General features: G+C 41.5%; 1 protein-coding gene across 4 annotated transcripts in view; it reads right to left on the bottom strand.

Annotated features, from left to right (window-relative positions):
- The window catches only part of PTBP3 (polypyrimidine tract binding protein 3), a 163,396-nt gene that overhangs the window by 90,646 nt on the left and 48,225 nt on the right, over positions 1-24,525 (bottom strand). The window contains exon 1 of one of the 4 annotated variants that reach the window (XM_073663725.1): positions 1,702-1,913. The exons of the other annotated variants lie outside the window; for them this stretch is intronic. The gene's annotated coding sequence lies outside the window, so the exon portion shown is untranslated. Of the gene's footprint in view, positions 1-1,701; positions 1,914-24,525 lie in introns of those variants that run through there. 4 annotated transcript variants of the gene reach the window in all.

The following is a 24,525-nucleotide window of genomic DNA, read 5'->3' as shown; positions in this document are numbered from 1 at the left end:
ATGGCTACCACAGCATCTTGCAGCGACATGTTATTCCATCCGGTTTGCGTTTAGTTGGACCATCATTTATTTTTCAACAGGACAATGACCCCAAACACACCTCCAGGGTGTGTAAGGGCTATTTGACCAAGAAGGAGAGTGATGGGGTGCTACGCCAGATGACCTGGCCTCCACAGTCACCAGACCTGAACTCAATCGAGATGGTTTGGGGTGAGCTGGACCGCAGAGTGAAGGCAAAAGGGCCAACAAGTGCTAAGAATCTCTGGGAACTCCTTCATGATTGTTTGAAGACTATTTCCGGTGACTACCTCTTGAAGCTCATCAAGAGAATGATAAGAGTGTGCAAAGCAGTCATCAAAGCAAAAGGTGGCTACTTTGAAGAACCTAGAATATAAGACATATTTTCAGTTGTTTCACACTTTTTTATTAAGTATATAATTCCACATGTGTTAATTCATAGTTTTGATGCCTTCAGTGTGAATGTACAATTTTCATAGTCATGAAAATATAGAAAAATCTTTAAATGACAAGGTGTGTCCAAACTTTTGGTCTGTACTGTATATATATATATATATATATATATATATATATATATATATATATATATATATATATATATATATATATATATAATATTGTATACCGGTATGCCGTATACACACACACATACATACATATATATATATACACACACACATGCTATACATACACACATATACATACACACATATATATATATATATATATATATATATAATTAAACATAATTATATTATTAGTAATAAAAATGTTAATTAAAAAAAAATTAGGCTGCAATAAAAAAACAACTGAATACACCCCATCATTAAGCCTTATGCCATTTTATAAAAGGCGACATAAAAATCTACTTAAGAAAATTCAAAGTAAAAACTAATAAAAATGACATTTATGCAAATTTCGATGAACGTAATGTGGTTGATGCTGCATAATAGACTATCCTAGGAACTCTGTTAGTCATGTTGATGATGTATATATATATATATATATATATATATATATATATATATATATATATATATATATATATATATATAATAGGCTAACCTGGGACTCAGTCATGTTGGTGATGCATGCAACTAGGCCGATATATTGTTTCTTCAGTTTACTGTAGATGTTACATTTTCCCACTTTCTTGGCACACAAATAAGAAATAAGCAATCGAACCTATCAAGTGTAAGATACACATACTAATATTCTCCCTTAATAATCTTTGCAGCCAACATATTCCCTTTACTTCCTCACCACCCTTCATAACGTGGCGTTAACACCTTTTCATGACATTTCACTCGGGGGCCCAACGACCTGCGTCAAATGTATTCTAGAATGGCTCACTTTAATGTGTCTCTTACTAGAATTGCCAGTACACAGAGCACAAATGAGTAGGAACGTAGCACACAGGGCAATCATGTCATACTTACCAAACAGGAAACATATATTTATTTCATTTGTGAAGCCAGCGTATTAACCTTCGTGATTCAATACGCAGCAAGAAGCGGCGGTAGAAAGTACATTATGCGTCGAAAGTAAAAAAAGGTCGACAGGTTTAGATACATCGACTAAAAAAAAGTATCGGAAGGAAGAAGAAGAAGGAGGCAGAGCTACCCTGCGCCTGCTGTAAAGCAGTTGGGTGTATGACTGCCATCAAACTCCGAGCTATAGTACCTTTTACAAGTTGCGTGTCCCTGGCAAGTCTTCAGACGAGGTGACAGCACGGTCCAGCCGTGACTGAGGGTGGCGGAGACGACAAGCTGCCATGTAGGCCTCTAGCATGAGAAGCAGATTTCCAAAAGAGAGAGAAGAGAGAAAGAGAGAGAGCCGGAGGGAAGCAGGATAGAAAAGAGGAAGCAGTGGGAGCTGCACGCAGTAGATAAACAAATTACCCTCACACAAAAGAGGGCTGTCATTTCAGCAAACAGCACAGATGAATGAGAGCTGAGCGCGCGGAGGGAGGGGACTTGAACACCCAGCTCTCCTCAACAGGTGATCTATACAAGCACAGCACGCCTGCTGCTACTTCGCCTCCTTTTCACTTACCGAATTATTTTATTTCCCTCTATTACCCATTACAGAAAGTGCATATAAGCCATATTTACCAATCTGATCGAGTAGGCTTAAACGGGCATATCACTTTACATAATACGGGTTAACAGGCTGACAAACTCCGTGCTTAGACCTTGTAATATAAAAGTAGGTCAATGATGTCCGTTACGAAAAAAAATACCCAAACATTTGTACACTAACCAATTAAGTCTCAATTTCTTAACCTAATCATATATGTGGCTATAAATAATGTACCTCCATTGACCGCTGTCAGATGAATATACGCACAGGAAAGATGGTCAGCAGCACTTACTGCAAGGGACGACGTCCATAATCCTCAAGGAACCCACTCGAGGAAACATCAGCATACAAAAGTAAAGACAGCGTCCATGCCAGGGTGTTCAATTGCAAAAGAGGTGTTTATTCCGCCATCCCAAAACACACAACGTTTTGACCCTGTGTGGGTACTTGACAAAGACCCACAAAGGGTCGAAACGTTGTGTGTTTTGGGATGGCGAAATAAACACCTCTTTTGCAATTGAACACCCTGGCATGGACGCTGTCTTTTACTTTTGTAAGATGAATATATGCAGTCTATTGCACCAGTTCATTTTTGGATTTGACGAGATAAATCTTCAGGGATATTTTTTTATATAAACAAACTACTATTTTGTCAGGATCAAAAAAGAGGTTTTGGACATCGGGTGGCACAACTGGCCGTGGTTAGCCATTTTACAATATGGATTACTGCCTTCAACCCCAAGTGTCTAGACTTCTTTGCCAAATTTGTTCTCCTGAAACTTAGTAAGCCTACCAAACTAAAAAAAAAGTTTGTTATAAAAGATTTCATAACGCACTGATTCAGTTTGTTTGTGGTTATTAAGAAAAAAAAAACAGTAGATGTATAGGAAAGAGAATAAGGGGAACCAGATAATTAAGAAGCCAACGTCAGCCTGGTCTGTCCGGCTACTGGGCTGTGGAAAGAGCAGCTGCTGGCTGTGTCGGCCTATTCTCCTCCTCCTGCTGCCCAGCTAGCATGCCGCCTATTGTCTAATGGATCAATTATTAAAGAGACCCTCTTCATCGTGTAATAAGATACCCCATGTTCTAACAAAAGCCAAGCCACCTTGTCATTAGACTGCCCGAAAGCCACAGGCTTCATAAGGGGAACATTGAAGAAAAACAAAAACGACAAATTAACAAGATGTCAGGTAGAAATGAAATAGAAACGCGTTACATGGTTGTACAACCATTCATTAAACACAATTTCTTTACAAACCACAGAATCTGGTTACTGAGCTGCATTCATTATTGCTATTGAGCTTTATTAATTCATTTGTACAACATATATGTACATCAGAAATATATATATAATAATTGGCATTTCCCATTGCTCATTACCATATAGGTTATAAAGAAATTTACATAGAAATGAAAAGTGCAAACTAGGAATACATTTGCCCAGGACCAAAGAATTACTTTGTCACCATAGATGCAATAATTAATTCCCTGGCTGCCTGTTATCGGTTGCTACAGCCATGTCTATGGCCACTTAAACAATATACCCTGACAGCCGCAGCTGGAGATTGGCAACAGCTGGAGAGACACTGATGGGCACCGCTGCTCTTATCTATTCTTACTACCTATGGAGTGGTGCACAGGCCACACATTAGATCACAGCTTGTCATTAGGCCACACGCAAGCTGAGATTTATAACTATCCATACACAAATTTTTTGAAAAAGAACAATGGTATATGCAAGATTCTGGCTTCTGAGGAGTAACAAACTGCTTGTATATTCTACGTGCGCCTCTGAGATACCTAGCAGTTTAGCCAAGTGTTAGTGACACCCAGTACATCATCTTTAAGGGGTTGATTCTATCAGATAAAGGCGTTCTCATGGCCTGAAAGGAGAGATGTTTTAAAGAACAGCTCTCTCTTTAGAGGACCTGTTCTGTCCTGGATTACATATGTAAAGCCCCAAAGTTGGGGATTACATTAATGTTTTTATAATGTGGATTATACCTGAAATATGCCTTTAAATACTTAAAATTCTGTACTGTTTTTAATGTGTAGTATGCACACACTAAAGGGTTAACCCCACCACTTAGCTGCTACTCAAGAAATAGTTACAGGGGTGGAGTTTAGTTCATAAAATGCATCAACCAAGGTTGCTAGTTAGAGTAGTAGCAGTGAGGCAGCCAAAGCCAGGATGTAGGAGAGCAGCTTTCTCCCTGTTTCAGTAGGACACACAGCGGGGCCATCTGAAGAAAATGTAGTGCAGTATTCCTGATTCACCCTGTAATAGGAGAAATCTCCTAATCCACTGATGCACCCAACTCAGCTAGGATTCAGGGAAGCCAAAGGAAGGCCATGAAGCAGATGATGAAATTGATCGCCAACCTACATGTAATGAAGAATACAAGGTACTAGAATCTGGAAGCCCACTGGGGTGTAGCAACCCCATATAGAGTAGAAGATATTTGGGAAAATAGGAGTTTAGTTTAGTCTTCCAGATTAACCAGCAGCTCCTACAGACTGTCCTGGAACATACTCTAGCGCATGCCTATTTCTGCTGCTATCTGCTGTCACTGGAACCTGTCTCAAGCAATGTGTCTCTGTGATGGTAAAACATGTAACCATCATGCATTTGTACAACCATTCTGTCGTTATCAACTTACTGCCTTAAAAGTAACGTTTACTTCTGTTCAACACCATGCCCACTGCTTTCTCCTGTTTCCTCCCTACAATCACCATCTTGGGGTATGCTACTGACTATCCAGCTATGAGGGAACAGTAATTGCCGGAGTCACCCCTGCACATTTACAACCATGTGAACACCACTGCATCAGTGCACCAGACACAGCACCACCGGAAACACCAAGGATCTGAAAAACATCCCCATGTACTGGGTTCCCGGGACACTGGACACAGTCCACCATCAATTTCATAGGGCTTATGATGGCGTTTTCAAAAAACTATTGCCAGATCTCCCACATAATCATTAAGGGTCTCAGTAGGGCGACACTGAATAGCTTGTAGTTAAGGGACCCATCTAATAATTAAAGGATTAGCCAAAATAGGATCGAATTTTAACAACCACTGTAGAAAAATGTATTGGTCATCATTAAAATAGTCTTTGCTTAATTTAGCCATTTCAGAATTACGGCAAAATATCAGTTATGACAGCCATTTCCACAGATTACAAATGATCTAAAAATTTACATTTAATGGCCAGTTTCTGGTTTTAGTTCAATATTAGCTTTAATGTATTGAAAAGATGGCTGCACAAAACTGCGGTTGAAGAGCGGCATTGGGCCTCTGCTGACACTGGTTCTGGCCCTTGTCCTACTACTGGACAGAGTCATTTGCCTGGGCGACCAACTGTGTTTCAGTATGAACATGGTTTCCTCCTTACTGCCAGTCTTCTTCATTGATTTCTAATGACTAGCTCTTGTATGGGATTAGATACACATAGGTGTATATAATCATCTCTGAAAAAGCTCTCTTACCCGTCTCCAACAGATGACAAAGTGGTTGGAGTCAATTGGTTGGAAACTTATGAGCATATCTACAGTTACACTTAATGAGGACCTGTCACTAGGACATAGTAGTCTGTTTTTCTGCTTATTTTATTCCTTCTGCTCTACTGAAATTTAATTTTTTTTAAAAATCTGCCATACAGTTTCCGAGATATAGGCCTTTTTATTTATTGCTATTGCTTATGGGCTCCCAGGCTCCTCTGGGGAGGCTTCTTTAGGCTGCTCCTCATTATCACCCTGTGAACTATGTCCTCTTGGTAGAGCCCATAAAAAATAGCACTAAATGAAAAGGATCATATCTCTGGAACTATATGGCGGATTAAAAAAAAATAATAAAAAATCAATACTCAGGGGAGCAGCGGAAATAAAAACAAAAAAAAAAGGTCCACTTTTGACCTGGTCCTCTAAATTTGTCAGCATGTTTATACATATAGATTTAGTAGTATGGCTATATAAGCATTTGTCTCCCAATAAAAGTATATTTCTTTGTATAGATCCGCTGTGCCAGTCATACACTTCCATACAACGTTTAACTAGATTTCTCATGACTAGCACATTGGATCTATGCAAAGAAAAGGATCATTTTTATTGGGGGACAAATGCTTTTATAGCCATACCACTAATTCCATATGTTAAAATTTGATTACAGGTTCACTTTAAAGGATATGGTCAAAAATGGCACCTGCTACATTAGGATAATGACTTAAAATCTGAAAGTAGCATGATATGAGGCCTGAGACCCTGATTCCAGCAATATGTAACATACTCGGCTTCTTGTTGTAGCTTTGATAAAATCACTGTTTATCTGCTGTAGATCTAGCAGTTCTCTGAATGCTGAGCTCTGTATAACCCACACCACTGATTGGTAGCATTCTGGGCACACCGTGCATAGGGTCACGCATTGTGACCTGAGGAGTCTGAAGAACAGTGATATCACTGAGAAGAGGAGCAGAACAGCACTGGACCCCAGAGAAAGTGGGGGAGTATATTAACACTCTCTCACTACATGCACATATATATAGTGGAAAAAAATGTCACTTTAATAGTACCAGCAAGTATGGCACCAGTAGGCTAGAGCTATATGAAGACATGTGTTGCGTGACACAAGTCATAGTATAGGACAGCAACATCGCATGTAATAATCTCCAATGGTGTCACAGGTCGCAAATGTTTCTAAACGTATTGGATTCTCTATGGAAATAGGCTTCAATGCAACTTACATCCACCAGTGATTTGCATGCAACTTATCTGTGCTCTGGCCATTATTTTTTTTAGTTTTTTTTTTTTTTTTAATATAGTAAAATCACAGCTTTGCAATATGTGTGCACAGTTTTTTGCTGCACAACTTTTCTGAGAAATGCAATCACGCCACAAGTCACCGTGATAAAGAATAGTTTCTGTTAAAGGGAATCTGTCACCACTTTGGAGTTATCAGACCTCTACTATGGGCATACAGGGTATAGAAAAGTAAATGTATACTTACCTGTATGGCCCATAGTAGAGGTCTGATTGCAGAGAAATCTGGTTTTATAAAGTCTGTTTGCCAGAGGCTTGGCGTCCGGGGGACGCTAAGCAAACCTCTCCTATCTGCTTATTATTCCCCTAAATCGCCGCCTCTGTGCTAAATTACCATATTCCCCCCTCCCCTGCACGTCACAGGGCCCTGTGACAGGCCCTGTGACGTGCCCTGTTCTGCCTCCCCTCCTGCGCAAAGCGCCACTCCCATGGCGCACGCTTTGTTTGCCTCCAGCCCCGTTTGTCTGCGTACTGCCAGCGGAGCGGAAGTCTCAGTGACTCACCTCCGCTTGCGCTATACAAGGCTGCGGTGCAGTACGCTGCCAAACGGGGCCGGAGGGACACAAAGCACGGAAGCGGCGCTTTGCGCATGCATGGGAGGGGAGGCAGAGCAGGGCCAGTCACAGGGCCCTGTGACGTGCAGGGGAGGGGGGAATATGGTAATTTAGCACAGAAGTGGCGATTTAGGGGAATAGTAAGCAGATAGCAGGAGTTCGCGTGGCGTCGCCCGGACACTAAGTCTCTGGAAAACAGACTTTATAAAACCAGATTTCTCTGCAATCCGACCTCTGCTATGGGCCATACAGGTATGTATAGATTTACTTTTCTATCACCTGTATGCCCATAGTAGAGGTCTGATATCGCCCAGGGGGTGACACATTCCCTTTAATAGCATTATCAAGAGGTCACCACTAAAATACTAGATACAAAGAAAAAACATGGACAGCCCTATAGACCAGTATTAAAACAGTATGGGTGAGCAGGGGCCATATTCTCTCAGAAATGCTTCTATGGGGTGATTCTTCCCTAAAACAACGGTTTAGGTTTATTGTGGCACCTTGAAATAGCACAATACTACAATGTGGCCCTTGACTCAAGCAAAGGTTGTACATACCCGAGTTAGAGTAAATCTAAGAAGGCCTTACTGTATGTAGTAGCTCTCTGATATACAAGATCAGGTTCTAGCGGAAGTTGTACATCTTCAGCAAAGTCTAACATGAGTCAGTAATGCTATGACGCCATTAGTAATTCATGGTCACACCTCAAATACATTGTTCACAAACCTACAATTGCCTTAGGGATTTTAGTAAGCTTGGAGAATATAAATATGTCAAGACATATGTACCTGCTAAACATATGAAATACAGTAATCACATGCAATAAGCTTTCATGACATTATTATTTATTATTATAGCGCCATTTATTCCATGGCACTTTACATGTGAAAAGGGGTATACATAATAAAAAACAAGTACAATAATCTATGAACAATACAAGTCACCGACTGGTACATGAGGAGAGAGGACCATGCCCCCGAGGGCTCACAATCTACATCTCACAAATATGTGTCCAGCCCACAAACATTAAAGGGAGCCTGTCTATGATTCATTCTGCCCAAACCACAGGCAGCATGATTACTGCGAGGTATACTTTTCCCTGAAACGCTCCTGTATTTCAGAGAAGATACAGATCTGGCCGAAGACCACAGTTTGAATGTCACTAGCACTGTCACCCCTGGCTAAATTCTCCTTACGTTGCTCTAGTTGATTGACAGGTCTCTCCCATGTGTGTACATAGGGAGACACCTGTCAGTCACCTGGAAAAATGCTGGGAAAACTTGATTTGGGATCTTCAGACTATATTTTCCCCTCTCTGCAGTCATGCAACTAGGCTCTGATTCATGCTGTCCTCGGTTTGGGCAGCAGGAATTAGCTGTCAATATCCCTGTAAAGGGGTTGTTTAGTACGTAACATTGATAGTCTATCGTTAGGATAGGACATCAATATCAGAAGAGTGGGCGTGTGACACCTGGCATCCCCATGGATTAGCTGTTTGGCAGCATCCAGAAGTGATCAGTTGTGGAGCAGAATAGCTTAGCTCAGTCACCTGTACAGTGGTCTCAGCAAGGTACTGCAGATCCACCCCTACTTACTCGAAAGGGGGCAGATGAACAGTACCCGGCCGCACCCACTACACAGTTGAGGGAGCTGTGCTGTTCCACAACTGATCATTTCTGGACGCCGCTGCCACAGAGAACAGATAATCGGTTATAGTGTTGGGTGCCACATCCCCACTGGTCTGATATTGATGACCTATCCCAAGTATAATCCATTAATATAAAGTACTGGACAACCCCGTTAAAGCAGAACTACCAGATCATGTATATTATACCCTTTCCAATGTGCTTCGGGGTAAGTTACAAATTTAAACATCTTACTCTTCTCTCAAGTTATCAGAGGTTGAAGTAACATGCCACCTTGGAGAAGAGTTTCTCTGCCAGTGTTCTTTACCAGTGTTTACCATTAGGTAAAACGTAAAAAATTCCTCCCCTAGACACACAGAAATATAATATAACATATTGTTGTACTTTGTAGAACGTTCATGTTCACATACGCATACTGCAACTGTTTTAAAGCAGTCATTCACAGCAGGTTATTATGTACATCCTTATTCTGTGAGAGTTAGTAAAGGTCACCATACACATTAAATAACTGTTGGTCGAATAATTGTTCAGCAGGAAGGCTTGGGTCGACCAAGCGCACCTGTGTTCTCAATGAGAAAGCCACTGCCAGACATCTCTAGCAAAAAAGGATTGGCCAATTAAATTCAACAGGTCAGATCCTTCTCTCACCCAAAACTATTTGTCATGGGAGACTGAGTAGTCCCCCATATATATATTGGACAATCAGCCGTTCCTGTCAGGTTCAGATGACTTTAGTCTGGTACGTATGGAAGTCTTAAAGAGGGCCTTTCACCAATTTTTGCCTTATAAACTGTACATTTCTCCATATAGGAGCAGGAATATACATAAACTTTTTTGTTCTTCATTCTGTTATGGAGGGAGATATTGGGCACTGAAATTACTAGCGTCAAATATGCCAATTTTCTTGTGTTTTAACTGGCCGTTTCTTTTTGTTCAGCTCAGTTGGTGTGTATTTTCATCCAACTATGATGCTGTCCAAATCATTAAAAGGCAGCGACATATGGAGGGAAAAGTAGATGCCCACAGTTCTGATGCCCATGGAGTTCAGGAACTGTGCCAGCATTTTAACTACCAAATCTTGGTCCGAAACGCGACGCTCCTCACTCTTCTTGCTTTTCCAACAGGAAGTACTTGAAGGAAGGTGTGGTCACGTGACACAAAGTCTTGTGTGATCCTTTATCTGTCTCATGTGACAACTCCTCCTTCCTGGAACTTCCTGTTAGAAAAGTGACAGGAGAGGAGGCGGACAGCTGCATCAGAGTGAAGAGCATCACGGGAGCAACCAAGAACCAAGGCTAAGTATACAGGCTCGCGCACTATTATATTGAGTGCTATCCAAATTTTTTTTTATCTTTCTCTGTACCTCCAAGAAAAACTGATCCCACTCCAAGCCAAAAGATCGTATCATTTTTTTTTCAAATGGGGAGAAAATGGCACCTACCCTTACTGTGAGGGAGGAGGCAACATCTCAAGTGACCACGCTGCCCTCAAAGGGAGTTTCAACTGCCTAGTTAAATGATAAAAAAATTTGAGTGGAGAAAACTTTTTTTTTACGATGTCCATTCCTGCTACTATGTGCAGGAAAGTACACTTTAAGGCAAAAATTTGGTTCTCTTTAAAGAGTCATAATCTGCAGAGAAGAATTTAGTTGCCATTTTATACTATAATTTGCATATTTGGCCCCAGTATGAAGGTAGCACTTGTCTATAAAACTTATTACTATGGCTTCTTTATCTCTTCCTCTACGCCAGGGAGGGACGACACTTTTTTAGATTCTAGGATCTAGCAATATAACTGGTTTGATCAGAAATGTAAATGAGCAAGGTGCAGCACTCTTCCTTGTCTGCAAAATGATCATGGCAGAAGGGTGCACATGCCGGATTCAGCACGTATGCTACATTTGTGTTTCATTTCACGCATATGCATTTACTGCTCGCATGCACTAATTTGTGCACTACATCAGACATACAGTATGCAGGTCTTCCTGATGAACAGCTCCATAGGTTATAATGGGTACGTGTTCTATCCATGAAAACCATGGTGTGAACACACATGTTAGAAACAGACGTCTGAATGAGACTTAGGCCATGTGCACACAGTGCGTTTTTTGGTGCGTTTTTTTTCCGCGCAGAATTGCAACAAAAACGCATTGCATACCTTATCCCATGACTTCCTATGACATTTTGCAAGTTCTGTGCACATGATCAGGAATTTTCCTGACAGGATTTCATGTGCGGAAAAAAGCGAAGCATGACCATTCTTTGTGCGTTTTTGACTATACAATGCATTGGAAAAAACGCATGGCAAATCCGCAGGCAAAAATGCACCAAAAACTCATGAAAACGCTGCACATTTTCTGCAGCGTTTTTTGCTGCCAAGAAGTGTAGAAAAGCTGCAGAAATTTCAGCAAGCAATTCCTGAACGTGCGCACATAACCTTAAAAGTTAATCTAGGTTAAAGTTACTCCAGGAGATGCACACCATGTCGCCAAGTACTCACATGTCCTCAGGTATGACATTAATGGGTTGCTAAGGCTAAAATGTAACTTGGTGGCGCAGTGGTTAGCACTGCAGCCTTGCAGTGCTGGGGTCCTGGGTTTGAATCCCACCAAGGACAACATCTGCAAGGAGATTGTATGTCCTCCCTGCTTTTGCGTGGGTGTTCTCCGGTTTCCTCCCAAACTCCAAAGACATAGTGATAGGGAATCTAGATTGTGAACCCCAATAGGGACAGCCACGATAATGTATGTAAAGCGCTGCTGAATATGTTGACGCTAAATAAAAATAAAGAATATTATTATGTGACTACAGATTACCGAATCATGACAGTTGGCAATGCGCACACTGTCACGACTCCCCTCGCCTACACACGCTTTTATCTCCTTTGGATTTGTATTTTTTAACGATGGAATAAATAAAGGCTTTTTTTAATTTTTCTAAATCGTGTGCTGGAAAACTACTTTTCACTTTTACTGTCACGACTCCCCTGTATTCCCCGTGTGGGTGGGTGATCACATAACTGCATGTATGCAATTTGCCAGCTAGGATCATCTGGCTTTTCTAAATTCCCTTCCTTTGAGTGAGGGTGAGACTAGTTGGGCAGTTCATGGTTAGCACTGTTGCTTTGCAGCTCTGGGGTCCTGGGTTCAAATCCCACCAAGGACAACATCTGCAAGGTGTTTGTATGTTCTCCCTGTGTTTGCGCAGGTTTGCTCCCATATTCCAAACACATACTGATACAGAATTTAGATTGTGAGTCCCAATGGGCACAGAGAAGATTATGTCTGTAAAGTGCTGTGGAATATGATGGTGCTATACAAGCAAAGAATAAATAAATAATAGCACATGACTGCAACTATACAAATTGCACACCTGCAGTCCCGTGATCACCTACCCACACAGATAATACAGGGGAATCCTGACAGTGGGCTGAAGTGAAAAGTCTATAATGCGCACAGACAACCCCTTTTAAAGCACAGCACAATGCACACAGTAAAGCAGTAGCTATGAATAGATTTTTTAGAGCAGGTGTGCACCATAAACAGGGATTATCCTACAAAAAATAAAATAAAACAGGTTGGGTCTATATAATGTCATTCTCATCTTGTAATATCTTATAAACTGCACGTCTGAACACTTACACAATCCTACGCATGGATATTTGTTTTCTGATATTTTATGACCATGTGCAATATTTTTGGCCACAAAAGTAAAACCAACATCATACATTGTCATTTAAAAGCTGCCAGAGCCATTAGCCCATGCAGTGTTAATGTTAATGAAGACGCACATTCTGAAAACGAATATTTCTGCCTTTCGAAGGGAAGGACGATATTGGCTTTTCACTCAGTCTTAAGCTAAGCAGATGGTTTCTGTTTATTCAGCAAGCCAGGTGGAGGATGTCGGAAAATATATAATCCGCCCAATGTTTCACAAAACCATCATCATTGTACTTTGAGTGGAATGAAAATCCCATAATACTAGACACTGTCTAATTTACAACCTAATCATTTAGTAGACATATACACAATCGAGTCAAATCAATACTGTTGATTCTTAAAGAATACAAATCAATTTCATTTTTTTTATTCCGTAAGTGGCTGAAGCATAAAAGCATTGATTATTTTTTTATTTTTAACAATAGCGTTTTAGAACATATAGAACAATCCTGAATGAATGTTAAATATACTATAGCAATATCTAGAATAAAACTGTTGTGTGTGTACGTGAGGAAGGACAAGTGCATTATTTTGCTCATAGGACTTGTATTCTCATTTTTTTTAGGCCTCATTCAGACATAAAAATACGGACTATTACTTATCAGTATTTTGGATCGGATTTTCATCAGTAATTGGTCAGCGCGTCAGTTTTTACCATCAGTGATTTTCTTATACAGAAGAAAATAAAAATAAATTGCAAAGGTTCTCCTATCCTCTACAATGTTATGAAGGTTACTCATGTGCAGTCAGTGACCTGTATGGGTAATTTTTATCCGTGATTTGGATCAAAAATGCACTTGTCGCCATTATTTATTTCTTTTTTTTTTTAGCATACGCAATCCACAGAAGTACACAGACATGTGAACAGCTCCACAGAGAAAGGGTGCACGTTCATCCATGAAAAATATGGATAGAACACATAAATAATGTCTGAATGAATCCTTAGCCAGGGTCTATTTATTATTATCAAATTCAAGGAGCTCAGCTTCAGAGTGCTTAGAGACTAGATGCTAGAATTTCTCCAGTACACAGAACAGAGAAAACAAATGAGATCCTTCTCCTAGATTTACCGTATATACAAGGAAAGTTATATAGTACTACTGAGCTGTGTAGCTGGGAATTCAGCTCTGGGATGAGATCGAAAACTTACTAGAAGCTGCCTCCCCCTTCCTTAGATCCCTATGGATTCATGGTGAAAACTGATCTCTGTATACAGGTATCATACTGTAATTTACAAAGAATAATCAGTGCAGGGGAGTATTTGCCCAATAAAATCCATATAAAAAAAGGTCCCAATTCATCAAGACTGATGTTTTATTCTCCAGTCTTAATGATGAGTGCACTGGAGTAAGATACGCCAAATTCATTCATTCATTCATTTATTCAAGAGCGCATCTTTCCGCTGCAGTTTACCACCGGATGAAAAATACTGGAGTACATTTCTATCATAAATTACACTTTTGTGGTGTCAATTATGATGAATTTGTTGGACTCTGTCCAGGTTAAATTCCGCTTACTTTACAAAAAGTTGGCAGAGCTGGTTATGACTGGCATAAAACCCCTAAAAGTCACAAAAGATTTTGAGCAAGTATCAGTTGCGCAAGAGTTTTGCATCATTCATTATAAACAGTTTTAAGCCAAAATTTTGGGGAAAACTGATTGATGAATTTATAAAACAAATCAATTGTCATTTAGCCCCCCAGTGTCTCATCATGCCAAATGGGTGTTCAATTTCTTAAAGGGGTTGTCCAGTCAAAAGTGACAAGTCTGCAGTCACTCTGTGCGACTGCAGACTTATGAATCCCCCCAGCGCAGGCACTGTGCTCTGTGGGGATTCGCCGGTTTCTGAGCTGGGACCAGAGGGTATGTATGAGTTATATATAACCCCAGCCGGTCTCGCTCTCCATACACTTGTATTGAGCGAGGCCACGTTTTCTAGTCGGACGCACCCACTGGACGTCCACATCACTAGACAGAGTGTAGCCTCGCTCCATACAAATGGCCAGGGGTATGTATAATGTATTCATAGCCTCTGGTCCTGGGTCTCATACCGGCGTATCCCCACAGTGCACATTGCCTGTACATAGAGTGACTGCAGACATCACTTTTGACCGGACAGCCCCTTTAAAGATTGCAGTCAAATTCTCATCACTGGAGAGACAGCAGGAACAAATACACTACTGCTACTATGATTACCATTTCGGAGTATAATTGTACAATGTGAGGTAAGTCATGATACCAAAACTCCTTTATGTATAAACTGTACAACATGAAAAATAAGCATTTGATAGGTTACTGTATCAATAGTAGTAGTCGTTGAAGGCCGATAAACTAATCCCAATACAGCAGAACCACCAGCATAATATTTAGCTTAGATTAGTTTAAAAAAATAGCCACTGGCTCCAAGTCAGTCAATACACTAAATAAAAAAATAAAAATAAAAAAAAGCAAAAAAAAAAAAATTATTGGGTAGACTATCAATAATGTTCTGTTTGCAATAGCCCCGGAGGAGTTAACATGCTTTTCTCAGTATGTTTCCAAGACTACTCATACCCCCAACTTAGATGTTAACTACCCTGCGCAGAACCACATTGTTTACCCCACTGTTCCTAAAATAACAATTGAGAACTAAATTAACAAGAGCTATACAATTCTGAAGTGGATGGCTTTTTCTCGCACAAAAGCAACATGGACTCCTCAACTTGGCGCTCTTGTTTCCCAAGTGTTTGTCCAATAGCTTCTGTAGTCCCCTGCCACTCTCAACAAAGAGAAGGAAGCCTCTTTGTTCTACACAGCGTGTCTGTCTTACTTCTACTTCACGACGATAGAAAGATGACTTTTTCCATGAATACGTCAATCAATACTGCCTAGCAAGACTTGTGACAAAGCATGGATGACTTGGGTATTCGGCGTTTGTTCAGACTCAATGGTAAAGATGGAGCACCAGTTCCAAAGGGCTTACACAAATGGACGATTACACATGACCAGTGAATAGCTATAGCTGTGCATGTATAGTTATGGGATGGAAACCTGCTCTCAGTACAGACCATGTACCCGTGTATTGTGCATGTATGTGCACTACACTTTCATCTTAGGCAATAACGCGGCTTCCATAGACTTTTACATAAACAAGAAACCGCTTTTGTCAAGACCCAACTTGAAAAAGCTGACAGTCTACTTGGAGAGTTCATTTAACATACAGCCAAGACATCCTTTTGATGTAAATACATAAAACCAAACATTGGACATATTAAGGGTATGTGCATATTATCTGTGCTCCCTACAGTATACGTCCAGAGCTTTTCCTGATGGATACTGTAATGTTTCCACTGACTGCCATTCAGAAGATGCAGGTCCAAAAAAAGAGTTCTTCTGGCCGCTGTCTGGCAGGTATGAGTCTGTATCCAGTCTGCATCCAGACTGCACTCTCCTATACATAGAGCTGATGCTAAAAAAAATATATACTATCTAGTATACAGAAAATTTTTATTGTTATAGCGCCCACTTAGGCTATGTGCCCACGTAGCAGATTTGATGCAGAGCATTTTTGCCTCTCTCTGGCAGAAAAAAACGCATGCAGATTTACATGCGTTTTTTCTGCCAGAGAGAAGCGTTTTTACATGCGTTTTCGCATGCGTTTTTTCAAGCACTTTTCCAAGCGATTTTGAGCATCACTTGGAAAAGTACTTGGCAAGTTGATCACACAATATAAATCAACCGGCATGGATTTATAATGTGTGAACAACTTAGATGCTTTAAATGCTGCATCTATAGTAAAAAAAAAAGAATTAAAACGTTAAAAATAAAAAAAAAACTGTATATTCACCTCTCCGGCGGCCCCCGGTCTGCTCCCGGCCACGTTCTCTCTCCTTGGCGTCCCGCGGTGTACTGCCAGGATCTGCGGTGACATCATTTAGTCAGCTGATGGTCACGAGACCATCACCTGACCGCCGACGTCAGCGGTCGCGTGACCATCAGGTGACTAAATGACGTCACCTCAGGTCCTAACAGTACACCGCGGGACGCCAAGGAGAGAGAACGTGGCCGGGAGCAGACCGGGGGCCGCCGGAGAGGTGAATATACAGGTTTTGTTTATTTTTAACTTTTTTATTTCTTTTTTTCACCGCGTGGTAGCCGGGATGAAGAGGAGTTGTAGTCTCCTCTTCATCCTGGGTACCACACGCACCGCGATTACGCTGCAAATTTGCGGCCATTGAATTTAATTGAAACACAGCAAATCCACATATACGTTTCAATGTTCCTCAATGGCCGCGAATTTGCAGCGTAATCGCAGTAGAAATGGTCATGCTGCGTTTTGCAACGCAATGCGAATTCGGCGCGCAAATTAGCGCATCATGTGCACAGCGCATCCGAATTCACATTGCTTTGCATGGCAGACTGTTTTACAAGCATTTTCGCGGCCATAAAAACGCCGCAAAAACGCTACGTGGGCACATAGCCTTATTCCGCAGCACTTTACAATTTTAGAGGGGACTTATACAGACAATAAAGACATTACAGAATAAACATAACTCAGATACGTAAAGCAGTGAGGGCCCTGTTCGTAGGCTTAAAATCTATAGGGAAATAGGGGAGAATAGCAAAATGTGCTTATATTGTATGATCCAGCCATAATATACTAAATAGGGTAATCACATAACGCTGCATGAACCGGTCACCAGCCAGTATGTGTACAACACAGACACAGAGGCTATTGAGTGCAAGGTGGGTGTGTGAACAGATGCTATGAAGATCATGATTTTGAGGAAAATTTTTGTTTGGGCCAAACGGGAATAGTTAGATAAGTGAGGTGAGGCGATAGGCCAGTCTAAAGAAATGCATTTTTAGACCACGCTTAAAACTGTGGGTATTGCGAATTAATCTAATTGTCCTGGGTTGTGCATTTCAAAGAATTGGCACAGCACTTGAGAAGTTTTGGAGATGGGAATGGGAGGTTTAGATTATTGCTGATTTTAGTTTTAAGATGAGGGAGGAGATGTAGGGGGGTGCTGAACTGTGGAGAGCTTTGTGAGTGAGAATGATAAGTTTATATTGAATTCTATATCGGATGGGTAACCAGTGCAACGAGTGGCACAGGGTAGAGGCATCGGTGTAGGGGTTGGAAAGGATTATGATCCTGGCTGCTGCATTCAGGACAGTTTGGTGAGGGGAAAGTTTGGTAAGAGGGAGACCGATTAGTAGAGAGTTGCAATAGTACAGATCTTTACTAAGGTTCCCTATAGTATACAGATGCCTAGGCATTTCTCTTGACAGTGCTCACTGTTGGGCACATACCCTTTGAGTATATTACCACAAAGGTAGAGTGTACCTAGCCTAATATAGACTTATAATATAGTTTATTATTATTATAGTGTCACACAGCTTCTACAGTCATATTTTTCACCTGCTGGCTGGTGGTAGTATCTCATTATTTTGGTGATTCATATACTCATTTTTGTTTTGTCACTTGCTGCGTTGCTAAATGGTAAAGTAAGGACTGCAAAGAAGAGTTATATTGGAGCAAAAAAGAAAACACATTTCCACGGCTCACCGTTATCTCACTCAGCTCATGAATCTCCACCAATTCTCTTCTGTGAAAAGTGCACTTCTGTTTTTATAGCTCTAACATCATTCTAACGACACCAAGCAAGCCCATCATGTCTTTTCTATCTGGGAATAATACAAGTCATATAAATCAGTATTGATACGGAGAAATTATTTTTGATTTCATCTACTATGTAATGAACGCAGGACTGTGACTTGCTAAAAACTTTCCTGTTACTCATCCGCTTTATTCTATTCAATATTTAGAAAGAGGACGGATATTTCTGAGAAAATCAAAGCTGTCATTTAACCATCAATATATAAAATACAAGTATCACAGTTTTACAGCAAAAAAAATATTGCAGCTTTTACTCTTTTTATCACAACATACTGTGGATTTGAAATCAGCAGCACAGATCAATTTCTGCTGTGGATTTTCTCTGCAGTGTGGGGAAGAGTTTCGTAAAAATCTCATCCACCATGCTGGTACAGTAACACACAGTAAATTTTCCACTGCCTATTCCCCTCCAGTAAACATAACCTAAAAGGTACCATCATCAGAATAATATCTATAAAGTTTGATGTCACCGGCCCCGCTCACCACCTGATACAGAAGTGAGCGGAGCTGGGTTATCCCTTTAAAGCGTCTTGACAGAGTTTGGCACATAGACCCACAGCAGCGCAACATTTTGCATTTTTTGCTCTTCCAAATAACCTTGATCTATAGATTTAGGGCACCCTTAATGAACATAAAGGAATTGTTTCAAAGCCAAACAGAGGTAGTAAAAAAGAAGTGGGAGCCGCAAATAACTTAAAACTATGAAAGGAAACTTAAAGTGAGCCTCCACCCTGGTACCGAGAGGTGACTATACATTTCTCATGTATAGGCACCCTGCCTGGTGAGCTCAGTTTGCCCCCCGCTGCCTCCTCTGCTAAGATTGACATTCCATTTCCCCTTCTTCCAAGGTGGCCACCATTGTGACAGGGGGAGCTGTATTAAGTCTAAAGTTTTGTACTGTGGAATAGGAAAGGTAAGGCAACCATGGTTTAGACTTACCACTGCACTCCACAAGCCATTACAGTGGCCGTCTTGAAAACAGTAGAAATGGTACGTCGATCTGAGCAGAGGAGGCAGCGGGAGGCAAACAGAGCACCAGGTAGGGTGGCTAGCTATAAATCGCTGGACAAGGATGAGCTTGCCATTCTTAAGGTACCGTCACACTTAGCGACGCTACAGCGATCCCGACAACGATACGACCTGTCAGGGATCGTTGCTGTGTCGCTATGTGGTCGCTGGTGAGATGCCTAACAGTCAGATCTTCCCAACGACACGGCGAGCCGTAGCGACCTGTATAACGATGCAACGTAAATGCACGCCTACGTGTCTCAGTTCTGAGTCACCAACGCGGTCGTTGGTAAGGTGTCAAACACACCGATACATGCTACCCAGCGGGGCCTCAACAATCAAAGAAATGTCCAGACCATTTCGACACGACCAGCGATCTCACAGCAGGGGCCTGGTCGCTGCTAAGTGTCAAACGTAGCGAGATCGCTACTGAGGTCGCTGTTGCGTCACAAAACTTGTGACTCAGCAGCAATCTCGCTAGCGATCTCGCTTAGTGTGACGGGGGCTTTAGACTCTGTTCACATCTGTATTGGAGGCTCTGTTAGGAATCTCCATTACAGGTTCCTTCAAAAATAAACATAGCACAACATTCTGCTGTATTTTGTCTGGTATTGTCCCGAGTCTCATTATAGAAAAATTAGTAGTCAATTAACTCTATTGGGTACAGTTAGGAGCAAAATAATGAAAATAATGGAAGTGGTGGACACAATAACCGAGAGGAATAACGTAAATAGCCAATGCAGATGTGGACACAGTCTTACCATAAATTAGAAGGGTTTTTTTATGCAACTGAAACAGGATAGAAGTATTATTTTTGCGGCTTTCTAAGAGGAATATCAGAATAAATTGAGGATTGTGAGCAATAATCTAATTTACATCAAATTAAAGAAGGAAGAAAGAATGGACTGCTGTATGTAATGAGATGGTTCATTTAAGGCCAATTACATTGCTACTGAATCAACAATAAGCATTTATCAAAATAATTTCATCCTCGTCTATCATGTGGCATATACAATTTAAAAAAATCTTAATTATATCTTTCATGCAGTTCACAAGTATCTGTAAGCAGATATACAAGTACTTGCGGTGGAGATGTATGTAACTATATTGGCACTTTCTGGACATTTTTAGTGACTTGACTGCAAATTTAGCAGCAGTTTACAACACGACTGTCACCTCTGTCCAGTCCAGTAAACTGTACATCAATTAAAAACAAGATTGACACAATGGCATATTGACATGGAGCAGTTATGGTCTAGAAAAAAGCATGCATGCACTTCTGGTGAAACAACATGTATATTTCATGTTTTTGTTGTAGTTTATAATGGCCTTGTGTTATAAAGAAGTAAAAAAAATCACCAGTGACCGCCCTCCGGAGAGGATCTAATCAAGGCACGCCACTGTCACCATCTATTCAAACCTAAGGTAGAGGTCGGCTAAACGCTAATTTGGCAGACGACTAGGTCTTCCAAACCACTATACAAATGATTTCAAGGGTCGAGAGGGGAGAGTTGGGAATGCCCTATATATATATACATACAGATCTTTAGGTTTGTCTATTGTGTGGGGGGGCTTTAATTCAATAACAATAAGTAACAATCATTAGAATGGTTCCTTATATTTTTCATCTTACAACTTACCTACTTCTCAGCTGGCTACAGTCAAGATACTAGATTCTAAGGATCCTGCTGGTTCTAGATATTACGCCAGGCTCATATCAGAATTTTGCCACACATCAGTGGCTCCATTGGGGATTCCGTCTGAAGCCCTGAAAAATGGGATTCAGGTGCATCTGACGCGCCTCCTGGGCCGTGGGGTACTCGGTGCCCAGCCGGTCGGTGCAGGGGATGTCACAGTGGCAGTGGCCCGGTCCGTGACCCAGGGCGGTCAATAAAAGGGGATTATAGTTTTTATAGTTTAATGTTCGTGACGCTACCTTTGGTTTGTGGCTATATGGAGCCGCCGCTGCGGTGCAGATCCTCTGGAGCTGATGGTGACGCAGCAGAGTTGGTACAGCTCTCCACAGGCAGAGCTTAGCTCCAGGGCAGGAAATGGTGTGCAGTGTAGTGCAGGGGATGGCGCAGATAATAATCAGTCCACAACTTAATGGCGATTTCCTCTTATCTTTACTTGCGGTGGTTAGGCAGACCGGGGCACGGGTACTAGCTTGTAGTAGAGGTCCGGGCGGCCTGGAAGCAAGTTGGGAATCCACCTCACCAGGTGAAGTTGTAGGCCTTCCCTTTGCACTAATCTCTTTGGCCCTGCTGCTTATAGCTGTGCTGTGGCCCTCGTCCCTGAGTAAAACGTCTTTTTCCTCACCCGTATGGCAGGCTGCTCGGGCCTTCCTGGAGTGTCGCTCTCACGTGGCGGTGCTGGGCCCTATGTGCTGCGGAGCCTCCGGGCATCTGATGGGGCCAGTAGACCTGCAGTCTTCTGCCCTCCGGTTTCTGCTGCTGGGCCTTCAGTGCCCCACAACCTCGGACTCCGGTGTCCGGTTCTTCTATGCTCCTCTCTGGGGTGAGCTGCCGTGCAGCTCCACTCCCCAGGTCTTTCCTCTTCGCTGTCCGGTCTTCAACTCCTCTTACTAACTGTAACTAACCCCGCCTCCAGATCCCAGTTGCTAAGGGGAGGGGACTCCCCTTGCTGGTCTGGAGCCAGGAAAGTGTTGCATGCTAGTATACCTGACTAGGGGACCCCTGCTTGCTTCCAGGCATGGCATCACCTCTTGTGAGGGAGGCAATGCCACTGTGGCAACCGGACCCCTGGGGTGCCACATATCCACCATCAGGGCTACCTTTGGCCGGATTTTTGTGCCCACCTCAATAAGGCTGATACTGCCAAAAGTTATTGTATGTCTGAATCCTGTTTTTCAGAGCTTCTTACAGAAGCCCCGTCGGTGCCACTTACATTGTGAAAATGTGGTGTGAATCGGTTTCATAATTTCAACAGACGTGGTCTGAATAATGACCATGATATTCGGACTATATGTGGGCCTCTCAACTTGAACTCAATGGGTTCAAATATGCCTATAACACTTTTCAGTTTGGCTTAGTAGATCTGTGGTTGATCCAGATATAAAAAAAATGTTGGACGTGAGAAACCGTTCTTAGCGTATGTGCACACGATGTCTTTTAGATGCTGGTTTACCAGTGGAATTTTTGAAGACGACGCCTCAGGAAAATGCCGCCTGTTTTTCTCTTGAAGCATCTTCTATGGCATCTTTATGGTCGCTTTATGGACTTTTTATTGCAAATATAAAATAGTAAAATCGTAAGCAGCCCAAAGAATGGTCAAGTCATGTCTTTTTGCCGCTTCACGGCTTTGGAAGCCTGAATCGGTTAAAAGAAGCGCCAAAGGACTCAACATGTGCACATGCAGCTTTGATAATGCATATGTCCGTTCTTCTTAGAGGTTTTTTTAAGCACTTTTTCCAGATGAAATCTGCTTGAAATCCATCTGGTACAGAATTCATCCATGCAGAATGCAATCCATTTATTATCTATAATGTAATGTACAGTTCTACATACAATACACTGCTCAATATTTTATTAAAATGCCCTAAAAGGCTAGGATGCATCAAAAGGAGTATAGAAATAAATTCCAGCCTTGCTAGTCAATTACGCTTTTTAGTCTAAATCTCTTGTACACAGACAGCCACTTTTCAGTTCCTCAAGCTGCAGACTCTTTCTTTTCACTTGCTTTGGCATACATCCTAGCTTTGAAAATCCAATTAGGTAATAACCTCATTACACAAAATATTAAGCTAGGTTTTCATCGTTTTTTTCCTCCCTAAATGCTGTCATATGTCCTCCACTAATGCTTGAAAAATATGTTTCAAAATAATTAAGGCTGCAGTGCAAGTTAATTCCAATCCCATCGTTTGAGATATTTCAATATGGTTCAATCAGCGTCCGGCAGTATCTTATCTACACTATTATTCAGATTTACAGCAGCCACATACCCGAAGGAATATGCATGGAAAAACTATACTGTTGTCCATTAACCCAGAAAATGTCAGTGCTATGCAATTAAAGATCATCCCTGTGCATAACAGACTGCAAATGTACACAGAATGAAAAAAATACTTAAAATATTATATACTGATTTGTTTGTATTTATGTAACCTGAGCATATCCATTGTTGTGCGCCTTCAATAGGTTTCTAAATTAATCAATTTAGGACTGGGCCACTTTACCCCATTCCTGACTAGGTACATTTTCAGGTTTTATCATACATAAGCTTTTGCCAGTTTTAATATTTTTTTTTTTTATATTTTTTCCCGTTCGGATATGTAGGTAATTTTTGCCTTTTTACCCCGCAACATATGTGTGGCGCCCTGCTGCGCATTGGTGCCACAGAACGGTGCATGGACGGACTTCTCCACAAGAGGCCCTCACACATTCATACACCTCCACCTTCCACCTCAGACCAGAAGAGGGAGCCCGTTAGGGATATATAAAGGGAAGGTGGAGCCAGGCAGCTCAGTTTAGCAGTGATTCAGCAGTGAGTGTTCAGAGAGGAACACAGCTCAGACGGAGCTGAGAGCGTGCCGACGCTCAGAGAACGGTGAAGACGCAGCACGCCAGCTGCCAAGTAGTGAGGGCCCAGAGTGTGGTCGACAGCGAGGAGAAAGAGAGAGTGGAACTTAGGGGGCAGAGGAGCATAGTAAGCTCACCCCGATATATATATATATATATATATATATATATACCGGACACCGGGTCCGTGCCTACAGCGACTCTCTACACCCAGTAGGAACCACTGGAATCCCTGGAGGACTACAGGTCCCAGGTTCACCAAACACTGACTAAAGTACCAGGGCTAGGAGTCACTGAGGTCCCAGCTTCCATTTTTAGGCCATTCTTATTCTTTTAGGCCATTCTTATATTCCTTCTTCCTGAAATTGGGGGAAAATTTAAAAGAAAGAAGTAAGTACGGGTCTTTTTTTTTTTTTTTTTTTTAAAAAACACACACACAAACTATAAAGGACCACTAAAAACATTATAAATTGTGCTCC

The sequence above is a fragment of the Phyllobates terribilis genome, unplaced genomic scaffold (assembly GCF_046119375.1).
Source record: "Phyllobates terribilis strain yellow unplaced genomic scaffold, ASM4611937v1 Scaffold_1__5_contigs__length_1240528914, whole genome shotgun sequence".
Classification (NCBI taxonomy): Eukaryota; Metazoa; Chordata; class Amphibia; order Anura; family Dendrobatidae; genus Phyllobates; species Phyllobates terribilis.
Note: the sequence above shows the minus strand (reverse complement) of the source record. Positions and strands in the feature narration are given on the sequence as shown.